This window comes from Mirounga angustirostris, unplaced genomic scaffold (assembly GCF_029215605.1).
Source record: "Mirounga angustirostris isolate CCGP_5_RB_7025 unplaced genomic scaffold, mMirAng1.0.hap1 SCAF_7, whole genome shotgun sequence".
NCBI lineage: Eukaryota > Metazoa > Chordata > Mammalia > Carnivora > Phocidae > Mirounga > Mirounga angustirostris.
This window is the reverse complement of record NW_026991715.1, coordinates 92,667,980-92,679,034: the sequence shown is the minus strand read 5'-3', so window position 1 is coordinate 92,679,034 and position 11,055 is coordinate 92,667,980.

The following is an 11,055-nucleotide window of genomic DNA, read 5'->3' as shown; positions in this document are numbered from 1 at the left end:
TTATTTGTAGGTCTGTGGGTCCCATGTACTTTGGTTTCCTCATTAGTTAGAAAAGGACAACAACACTGGGCTTACTTGCCTTGCAGATTACTATGGGAGCAAATAAGATAAGCTACATGGAGACAGGCAACCCAGTCCAAATGCAAAGTGCTAAAGTCCCTTTCTTCTTGATCCTCATCCCAGGATTTCCAGAGGCATCTGAACTCCTTGGAAAGAAGGGCCCTGCTGACTCCCAGCCCTGGCTGGTGGTGCCCAAGGCAGTTTGCTTCAGGCAGTGCCTCTGTGGCTTTTGAAACCTCAGGCTGGTTAACGGGACACTGTTCATTACAGCAGGCACATCTGAAATCTGGATCATCAAGTGAGTTTTTGTTATGCCTTTTCTCACTCCTTTTTCTAATTCCTTGCATCCCTGGCTTCTTTCTTTAGTTTTTGTCCCTAATAGCTTTCCCGGAGCAGACCCACAGCGTGTGGCAGCCAGGAACCGGGCCTCAGCTAAAGGAAAGCCCCCAAGCCTTGACCTCCCTCGGCCAGCCACCCCCAAGGGCCCCTCTGGGTCTCACTTTTACTTTGGCCTTTGTGAACTGTGCAGAACCAGGGCTGACCCTGCCGATCTGTGGATGTGTGGCCGAGACAGGTCCCAGTGTCCTGCCGGGGCTGTGCGTGTCAGGGGAGTCTGTGATGCAACGTGATGGCATTTGTGACAGGGTGAGGGAAAGAGATTGCTGGCTGGGGCTTCAAGGGTGCGATTAGATTACAGCTGGAGTTGCCTGTCTGGCAGACGTGGGAGACCTGGTCCTGTTCCTTTCGGATGCGGCGGGAGCCATGTTTACCCGCTGGCCAGAGGGGTTCACTTTTGGAGCAGGAGGCGCCAGCCCAACAAGCGCAGAGCCAAGCTGATTCCACAGTGCTGCCCTGTGCATTTGCTTTTTATCCTGGACTTTGTTTCCTTATCCGGCTTTCTTTGTCCGAGCCAATGTGTCTCCCCAGTGCTAAAACGTCTGGTGAGAAAGACTGTCGACCACTGGGGTCTCATCAATCTCAGCTCATCTTCTTACCCCCTCCTCACTTTCTGTGCACATCCATTCGCCCTTGCAGAGGCGGGGAGCGGGCTGCTTTGGTGCAAAGACCTTGGGCTTTGGCTTCAGAGCCACCAGGTTTGGGTCTTTGGCTGCTTCTAGATCCAAACTAGCTGGGTGTTTCCAGCTAGTTTGCTTCTAGTTGGGTGACCTTTCATGAATTAGTTAATCTCTCTGGGGCTCAGTTTTCTCATCTGTGAAATGGAGGGTGTGGTGTTTCAGATGTTGTGGGGGCAGCATTACATGAAATACATCCTGTTTCTAATATAATTTTTGGCACATAGTGTGTCTTCAATGAATGGCATTTCCCTTCTCTTTTTATTCTCTCATTTTTGGGCTCATTTTCTGTTAAACATATGTAAGGAAAAACTTTTTGATGGGGAGTAAGAGATTCAGCGATAGTTAGAATGCATTGTAATTATTATCCCAACTGTCATCCTTGATCTCAGTTTGGGTGACTGTTCCCAAGGATCTGTAGTGCACGAGCAGGGTCTGGACCAGGGTTGAAGCTCACTGGATCAGGAGGAGACTCCAGATGGAGCCTCATGGATTCACCCGGGGATGACTAGTGCCCTCAGCATTGCCCTCCATTAGGGGCCTGCCGGCCGGCCACATACTTACTATGAAGCGCTGTCCCTCTCTCTGATCCTGTGTGTGGGTCCCTCTTTGTGTTAGGAATCTGAAGTGTGGAAATGGGTTCTTCCCCAACAAGTCAGACATTTGTACATATTTTTCAAGTTTTTTTTTAAATTAATACACTAATTTAGAGTTTCCTAAGCTTTAGTTATTTGTCATAATTAGGTAATATCTATCTTATGTTTTTGTTTACTATTTTAATTTAAATGGACTCATTGTTTTTGAACTTGCAAACTCATTTTCAGCCTTGACCTAAGCAATCCTATCTAAGAAATCATGGATTTCTCTAATGCACAGGTGACTGTCAGGTCCCCTGTCCCTTTTTTATTTATTTATTTTTTAAAAGATTTTATTTATTTATTCATGAGAGAGAGAGAGAAAGAGAGAGGCAGAGGGAGAAGCAGGCTCCCCACAGAGCAGGGAGCCTCATGAGGGGCTCGATCCCAGGACCCTAGGATCATGACCTGAGTCGAAGGCAGATGCTTAACTGTCTGAGCCACCCAGGCGCCCCCCATCCCTTCTTTAGAAGGGTAAGAAATTGGGGGAGAAACCCAGTTTTCTTTCACAAGAAAGAAGAAAAAAATATATAATCTTACTAAGTGATGAAAGGCATTGACTGTGTTCAGGTATGTGGCTTTCCATTATCTTTTTATATGTATACTTGATGTAAGTGAGATCACATTATATGCAACTTCTGTCCTGGTTTTTGTACTTAATACACAATTATAAGCATTTCCCCCTGTCATCAAATATTCTCTTCAAACTTGATCTTGGTGGCTGAGCCTCCTGTGGTGGCCCAGGGTGGCATTTCAACCTCACACGACCTCTTTTGGCAGGTGGGTTGAGGGGTCTCTGAGGTGGGCAAACCCTCCATCAACTCCATTTGCCACTGTCAGTTTGAGGCTCAGAGATTTGTGCAGCTCATGGTTTGCTTTTCACTGAAATGTTTGTGGCCAAGCTCTATGACCTTGTTAGGGGTAGAGAACTCAGTGACTCTCATCTGTGGTTGACTATATGGAGCTCTTTCTTGTGTGATCAAGTGACATGAAACGCCAAACAAAAATAACATTATTCCTAATGAGTTGGGTTCTCCAATCTAGAGGATCAGAGAACAGCCTCTCAGAAACCAGTCAGGAGGAGTCTTGTTCACTGCCACCCCTAGAATGTGTGGAGATGACGAGTGATTCTACCTCCCATTGCTCTGGAATGTTCCTCTCCCCCTTTCCTCTGCTTACAAAGGTTGGTGATTACGGTTCCATAGGGAATCAGCTGTCTTGGGTGCTCCCCAAGGACATATTTCTGAGGCCCAGCCCTCACCCTTGCTTCTGAGTACCTCTGTGGCCTGGCCCCCTTACTGTCCTTCCACAGTGGCTCAGCCCGCGCTGACCTCATGGCTGCTAGCCTCTGTCCGTGTTGTCTGAGACAGAGCATGCCTCATGACCCGTCAGAAGGGACTGGAGTGTCCAGGGCCCTTCAGAGGCGCAACTGAGGAGCCGGGACAAAGCACAGAGTGTGAGGAAAGACATGACTGACGGCTGGGGATTGCTTGTCCATCAGCTCGCAGCTCGAGAATCAAGGAACGCACTAAGTAGGACAGAGGAGGCCTGAGCTCTTTGCACCATCTCAACAAGCCCTAATTAAATGTCTTATTGGAGCAAAATGGCTGGAGACAGCAAGCCCGGCAGCTTCTCCGGGACGAGTGGCGGCCCCCACGGGAGCAGTGGCTGCGAGTGGTCCTATGGCAGCCCAGCAGTAACCACTGGGTGTGTCAGCCTGTCAGAACTGAGGTCAGGAGCCTGGAGTTGGTGGCCACAGATCCGCCACCTTGGTGCTCGGAGCCAGAATGTGGGAGAAGCATGGGAGACGCCCCCACCCTCCCAGGCTGTAGGACAGTAATAAGACCAGTGATGATCATAATGCATGGAAGTCAAACGAAACAACCCCCCAAACTAGATGATTCCGTGTATATCATCAGATCGCAACTGAGACCAAGGAGACCAGGTTCACATTGCTGCGAGCTCAGAATTTCCATGGTGCTTCTAGAAAGCGCATCTCTTCCCAGGCAGAGCAGCGATCCGAGGTGTTTTTCATCAGGTCTCTTTCTTCCAGTTGCTCCAAGCTCCCCAGCTTTGTTCTGGCTTACACGCTCGGTCCAGGCCACCCAGGGGCAGTGGGCTGCTGATGGGGGCAGACCCGGCAGCTGCTGCCTCCAAATTCTCCGGGATTCCAGGCCGGGCGCTGGGTGATTACAGCGCTGTTATCTGGGATTAGCTATTTTCGCTCCCTGTATTTATATCATGGAAGCTGCAGCGTGATGCTGCCAGATGCCAACACAGGCCGACTGTGCCTTCCTTCTGGACCCACCTGCTGTTGTGCTCACCCCCGGCAAGGTGGCAGTTGGTGGGGACCAGACCTGCCAAGCCCTCTGCCCCCTCCCCAAATGTCCCCAGTGGTGCACTGAGACCAAGGGAGAGGCTCGAGGCTGCGCAGGCAGGACCGTGCAGGAAAGGCTGGATCCAGGCTTGGGGGAGGGGGCGGGGGCTGGCAGCCTTCCCTGCACAAGACGCCTGTCACTTCCCTAATCCCCTGAAGTCTTGGAGTCTAGGAACCTCTTGCCTGCCCCCACCCCTGCTCCTCTCCCACCCCATGTGTGGCTTTCCAACTTGCACGTGAGGAGTGCTGAAGGGCCCTCATTTTAGGCTGCCCAGAAAAGCACCAAGTGCTGAGCCTCCCAAACTTAAGTGTAGGGGGATTAAAAGGCCCTGCTCTGTTTAACTGGGTCCATCTTTGTTTCCATCCCTTTTCCCTCTCCCTGCCCCCTTGGAGAAGGTGGGGAGATCCTAGCTTGTCAGGTCTTCTTTCAGGAAATGGAGAGGATTCTCGAAGATATGTTATGTCTCACTAGGATTGGACCAGATGACCTCAGCAAGTGACTTAAAAATGCAGTCTATTATTTAGTGAGTGGGATTTACTCCCAGCCCTGCTGTGTGCTAAGTGAGGCTTCTTTTGCCGTGCCTAGGAAGGTGGCTTGCAGACTCATTCCCTCTCCTGGGTAAGAGTGGACAACACCAGGCCTTGGCCCCAAACTTGGGAGCTTTCAGACAGGGTCAGAAAGATGCCCCGGATAGAGGCAGGTGGAATTCTGCCCAGGCCCACCTGTCAGGGTAGGAATCTCAAAGGTGGCAATGAATATCTCTCCCAGATATGTATTAAAACATTAAAAAAATTAATACCCTGATTTAGAGTTTCCTAAACCTCCATTGTTTGCCATAGCCAGGTAAGATAAATAATGTGCAAACACATACAAATATAATAAATGAACATATTAAGTACATAATATATTTATTGAAATAAAATTTTTTCAAATAAATGTACTTTGTTTTTACTTGAAAACTTATTTTAGCCTTGATCCAATTAATAATATCCAATAAATCAGGGGTTTGAGATCCTAGTTGTATTTTATCTTAATACACTTATCAAAATGTCAATTTTGTATTTTACCTTAATATACTTCGGAATAAGTCAGTGTTTAGTCATTTTTAAAAATCCAGGTACTACCATGCATTGGAAAATTCTGGCCTAACTAAAAGAAAAACGGAAAAGTGGGGAGAATTCAGGGAGCCCTGGTGGGCTGGCATGAAGTGGGGGGGGAGGGGGGACATATCTGGATGGGTAGCCCCCACAGCTGTGGGCTGTGGGGGGAAGGAGAGGTGGGCATGGCAAAAGAGACACTTCTTGATGGACAGGAGAAGTTAGAGCAGCATCTTGTTTGAGGAATATCCATTCCTTAGGGTGGAAGGAGAGATAAAATGAAAGCTCCAACCCACTAATACAAAGGGGCTATCTTAACCTGGAATAGTGTTTTCCCAGCGCCAGCTACACTGGACTGGAGATCATCAGGTGAGCAAGCTGAACAGAAGCAAAGAAATACCAGCCTTAAGGCCTGGGCCGAGGAGTTCCTATTTCCAAAGCGGAGGAAAGGAAACTGCAGTTCAGTCCTTACTCTATCCCACTTCAGTCACCCTTACACATAAAGGTGCTTAGAGGCCTGGGAAGTATCTCTGGAAGGAGGTGGGGGCGGGGGCGGGAGATATGTTGCTATCCCTCCCCCTCCTCTCCCTCTCCCCTATTATATAAAAGAAGTGAGCACCTTTTCATGTGTCTGTTAGCCACCTGGATGTCTTCTTTGGAAAAATGTCTATTCATGTCTTCTGCCCATTTCTTAACTGCATTGTTTGTTTTTTGGGTGTTGAGTTTAATAAGTTCTTTATAGATTTTAAATACTAGCCCTTTACCTGATGTCATTTGAATATATCTTCTCCTATTCTGTAGGTTGCCTTTTAGTTTTGTTGATTGTTTCCATCACTGTGCAGAAGCTTTTTTTTCTTGATGAGGTCCCAACATCACTCATCATCGGGGAAATACAAATCAAAACCATGATGAGATATCACCTCACACCGGTCAGAATGGCTAAAGTTAACAACACAGGAGACAACAGGTGTTGGTGAGGATGAGGAGAAAGGGAAACCCTCTTGCACTGGCTGGTGGGAATGCAGACTCGTACAGCCACTCTGGAGAACAGTATGGCAGTTCCTCAAAAAGCTAAAAACAGAACTACCCTATGATCTGGCAATTGCACTACTAGGTATTTACCCAAAGGATACAAAAATACACATTTGAAGGAGTACATGTACCCCGATGTTTATAGCAGCATTATCAACAATAGCCAAACTATTGAAAGAGCGCAAATGTCCATCGACTGATGAATGGATAAAGAAGATGTGGTATATATATACAATGGAATACTACTCAGCCATCAAAAAAAAATGAAATCTTGCCATTTACAATAACGTGGATGGAGCTAGAGTGCTCCATCTTATGCTAAGTGAGATAAGTCAGTCAGAGAAAGACAAATACCATATGCTCTCACTCATATGTGGAATTTAAGAAACAAAATGGCATGTGTACATATTACCTATAAAAATTCAATAGGGACAAACCCTAATAGCTACTTGATTGTGGATCTGAAGCAGGAGTCCCTCTATAACTTGCTCCCGTGTTTTCCCACCACATCCAGTGCTGTGCGCTCATGGTCAACAGTTGGATTGGATAGGCTGGGGGCTCTCTGTAGATGGGCCATGGGACAGGGAGGCAGCTCAGCTCCACTAAGTCATCTGGGGCCCCGGGTTCCTTCTGTCATGTTGGTCACCATGTCTGTGCCCCAGCTTGTGAGATGGGGGCAGGGAGGGGGGAGAGAAATAAAGTGGAAGGCAGGCAGTTTTCTTTTGGGGGGTGATGTGGAAGTTGCACACACCACATTTTCTCACCGTCGTTGGTGAACCCTTGGTCAGGGGCCACCCCCAGCTGCAAAGGAGGCTGGGAAATGTGGCCTCTGCTTGGGCAGCCACGATGAGGGCAGGGGTTCTGTGATGAAGGAAAGAAGGGATGTGATGAGCACTGGGTGTTATATGTAACTACTGAATCATTGAACACGACATCAAAAACTAACGATGTACTAGGGCGCCTGGGTGGCTCAGTTGGTTAAGCGACTGCCTTTGGCTCAGGTCACGATCCTGGAGTCCCAGGATCGAGTCCCGCATCGGGCAACCTGCTCAGCAGGGAGTCTGCTTCTCCCTCTGACCCTCCTCCCTCTCATGCTCTCTGTCTCTCATTGTCTCTCTCGCAAATAAATAAAATCTTAAAAAAAAAAAAAGAGAAAAACTAATGATGTACTAAACGGTGGCTAACTGAACATAATAAAAAAAGGGGGGGGAGTGAGACTGGTAGGTAAGTAGTGGTTTCGGCCCGGGGGCTTTTATTTAAAAAGAATGGCTAAAATTATTGGCTGTACAAGATTATTTTGCAGTCTTTTACTTGAACCAAACCCATAAAACTCTGTTACTGTGGGGGCAATGAAAAGGATGTAGTAGTAATGGTATTATTTCAATGGTATTATCGCTACTTTCCTGTAATTATCCCTCAGTGAGATTCCTTTTCTCACAAGAGCAGCCGTAATGGAAGTTGTAACAACCAGTCATTCAGTTTGGCAGCTTTGTCAAATGATACCTTTTTTACATACTTTGCTGGACCCTGGGTAGGTTACGAAAGGAGCAAAGAACGCAGCCTCTGCCCCTCCCCGCTTCCAAGATGACATTCATGCCAAACAGAGGGAATGAGAAGGGACCTCCCATTTGTTTACTATCTACGAAGACACTGTGTCCTTGTTATGTATTAGGTAGGGATTATTATTTTTTTTCAAAGATTTTATGTATTTGAGAGCCAGAAAGAGAATGAGAGAGCACAAGCTGGGGGAACAGCAGAGGGAGAAGGGGAAACAGGCTCCCTGCTGAGCCTGGATTCTAGGATCCAGGCCCTGGGATCATGACCTGAGCCGAAGGCAGACACTTAAGAGCCACCCAGGCGCCCTAGGTAGGGATTACCTAGGTAGGGATTACTAACACAGAAGAAACTGAGGCCAAAGAAGAGAAAGAATTCACTCAAGGTCACCCTTCAAGCTTGGAAATGGGAGAACAAGGTCAAACGAGTGTCTTGACTTCAAAACCAGTGCACTTAAAACAATTTTTAAAATTTTGTCAAAATTATCTTGCCTTATCTCCCCCAGCCCACCCAACTAATGCTGACCCCCTTCTCCCAGAAACATTTTTCAACCTGTTTAACTATTTATTATTGCATTTGTTTCCAAATAATATGTATCTCTTGATTCATCAATTTGACCATTATTGCTTGACTTCCAGTTATGGCAGATGAAGATTTTAGCCCACTTATATCCTCTTGTTCCCTTCCCCCCAATATAATTTATCTCAATATTTTATAAAAAATTTTTTCAGTTATTATGACATTGTACATACATTATTATGACATTGTAAACATTATTCACTGTTGAATCTGATAGTCTACTCTGATTAAATTTCCTTTCTTGTATAATTCTTTTGTCTGCTTAGGTTTCTTCCAGTGTCTGACCAGCCATGCCCTGCTCTTCAATAGCTCTGTAAACCTCTCCATATAATTTTCTGTGTGGTCACATCTTTCAGGTAACTCATCAGGTCAATAGTTTTCTCAAAGCCCTCCCTCCTTCTGCACAGCTGTTGGCTGTCCTGGCATTCCCTTTCACTGCTACCTGGGATATCCGTTTGCTTTTCTCTCATGTTGGTTCCTTTTTCCCTTGATCCTTTGCCTTCCTTGTTTTCTTGGAGAATATCCTTCAGCAATTTTCTTAGAAAAGATGTACAAGAGGTGAATTCTTGAGATCTCGCAGGCCTAAAATGTCTGACTTTTAACTTTTCTTTCCTTTTTTTTTTTTTTAAAGATTTTATTTATTTTGACAGAGAGACAGAGAGAGAGAACACAAGCAGGGGAAGTGGGAGAGGGAGAAGCAGACTCCCTGCTGAGCAGGGAACCCGATGCGGGGCTCGATCCCAGGACTCCGGGATCATGACCTGAGCCAAAGGCAGACGCCTAATGACTGAGCCACCCAGGTGGCCCTGACTTTTCATCTTTTCATTGGATGTATAGTCTGGTTGGATTTAGAGGCTGAAATTAACTTTTCCTAACATTTTGAAGTCATTTCTCCATTTTTCTCTAGCCGTTGAGAAGTTGGCTACCATTTTATTTCTTGATCTCTTCGTATGTGACTTGGTTTTTTTCTCTGTGGATGCTTGTAGTATCTTTTCTTTATGCTTGCTGCTCTGAAATTCCGGAATGATGTTCTTGGTACAGTTATTTTATCACTTATTGTGCAGGGAACTTTGTGGGCTTTTAAAAGCTAGAGACTCATGTCTTATTATTTTGTGAAATTTTCTTATTTTTTTTGGTGATAATTTCCACCTCACCATTTTATTTGCTCTTATCTTCTAGAACTCTTATTGCTTGGATTTTCATTGTAGGCTTCCTGAATCGATTCTCTGATTTCTTTTTAATCTTTTCTCACCTTTGGTCACTTCTTTGATTTTCTACCGGGGGAGGGTATTTCAGAGGGATACTCTTAACTTGATCCTCTAATCCTTTCATTGAAGAGTTTGTTTATTTCAGCAATAATTAAACAAAAAATTTTTTTCTGAGAAATTTCTTGTTCTTTGGCTTTTCCTTTTGTGTGGTATGCTGCTCAGGAGCAGCAGCTTTCAGGGGAGCAGAGGAGAGTAATTATCAGTCTTTGAAGTTTTCTTGGGCTCTGAATCATCTCCGTTTGCTCTGAGTTTCTTCACTGCCTTCGTATGTTTTGGTCTCTGTCTTTTATGGTCAAGGTGTCCTTCAAGATTCTGGTAATCCTTGCTGCTCAGTTCATATTTAAATCAGAAGCTGATTGTATGGGGCGCCTGGGTGGCTCAGTTGGTTAAGTGACTGCCTTTGGCTCAGGCCATGATCCTGGAGTCCAGGGATTAAGCCCCCATCGGGCTCCCTGCTCAGCAGGGAGCCTGCTTCTCCCTCTGACCCTCCCCCTTCATGTACTCTCTCTCTCATTCTCGCTCTCTCAAATAAATAATAAATAAGTCTTTAAAAAAAAGAAAAAAAGAAGCTGATTGTAAGCTCTGTGTACTCTTTTTGAAAAAAACTGATATAATTCACATACACAAAATTGATCCCTTTAGTGTCCAATTCAGTTGCTTTTAGTACATTTATAAGGCTGCACAACCATCAACACTCATTCCAGACCATTTTCATCACCCCAAAGAGAAACCTTGTACCCATTAGCAGTCACTCCCACTTTCCCCTCCTCCAGCCTTTGGTAACCACCAATATATTCTGTCTCTATAGATTTGCCTATTCTGGGCATTTGATGTAAGTAGAATCATTTAGTATGTGGTCTCTTGTGTCTGGCTTATTTCACTTAGCATTGTTTTCAAGTTTCATGCGTATCACAGCCTGAATCTGGACTTCATTCCTTTTGATGGCTGAGTAATATTCCACTAGATGGATAGATCACATTTTGTTTATCTATTCATCAGTTGATGGGCTTTATGTACTCTTTAAAGAGATTTTTCAAACAATTCCTATTTTCACTCTTATGTGAGAACTTGGTGCCTCCTATTCCTGAGCCTTTTTGGCAATTTTATAGAAGAAATTATGGGTCCCTCCACCAGACCCAGCAAACCCTTGAGTCTGACACGTTTCTTCGCTCTTGGGTCATTTATGTTTCTCCAAGTGGCTGGCATTTTATATACTGAGGTTAAGGGTTACAGGTGTCTCCTGGTTTCACTGAAGATGCAGTTTGTGCATGTTTCTTCTTATCCTCATGAAATTTCTGAGAGGGAGATTTTTGATGTGCCTTTCATTAGGCTGTGCAGCTTATTTAAAGTGTAGTATGTGGATCAGATGGGAAATGTCC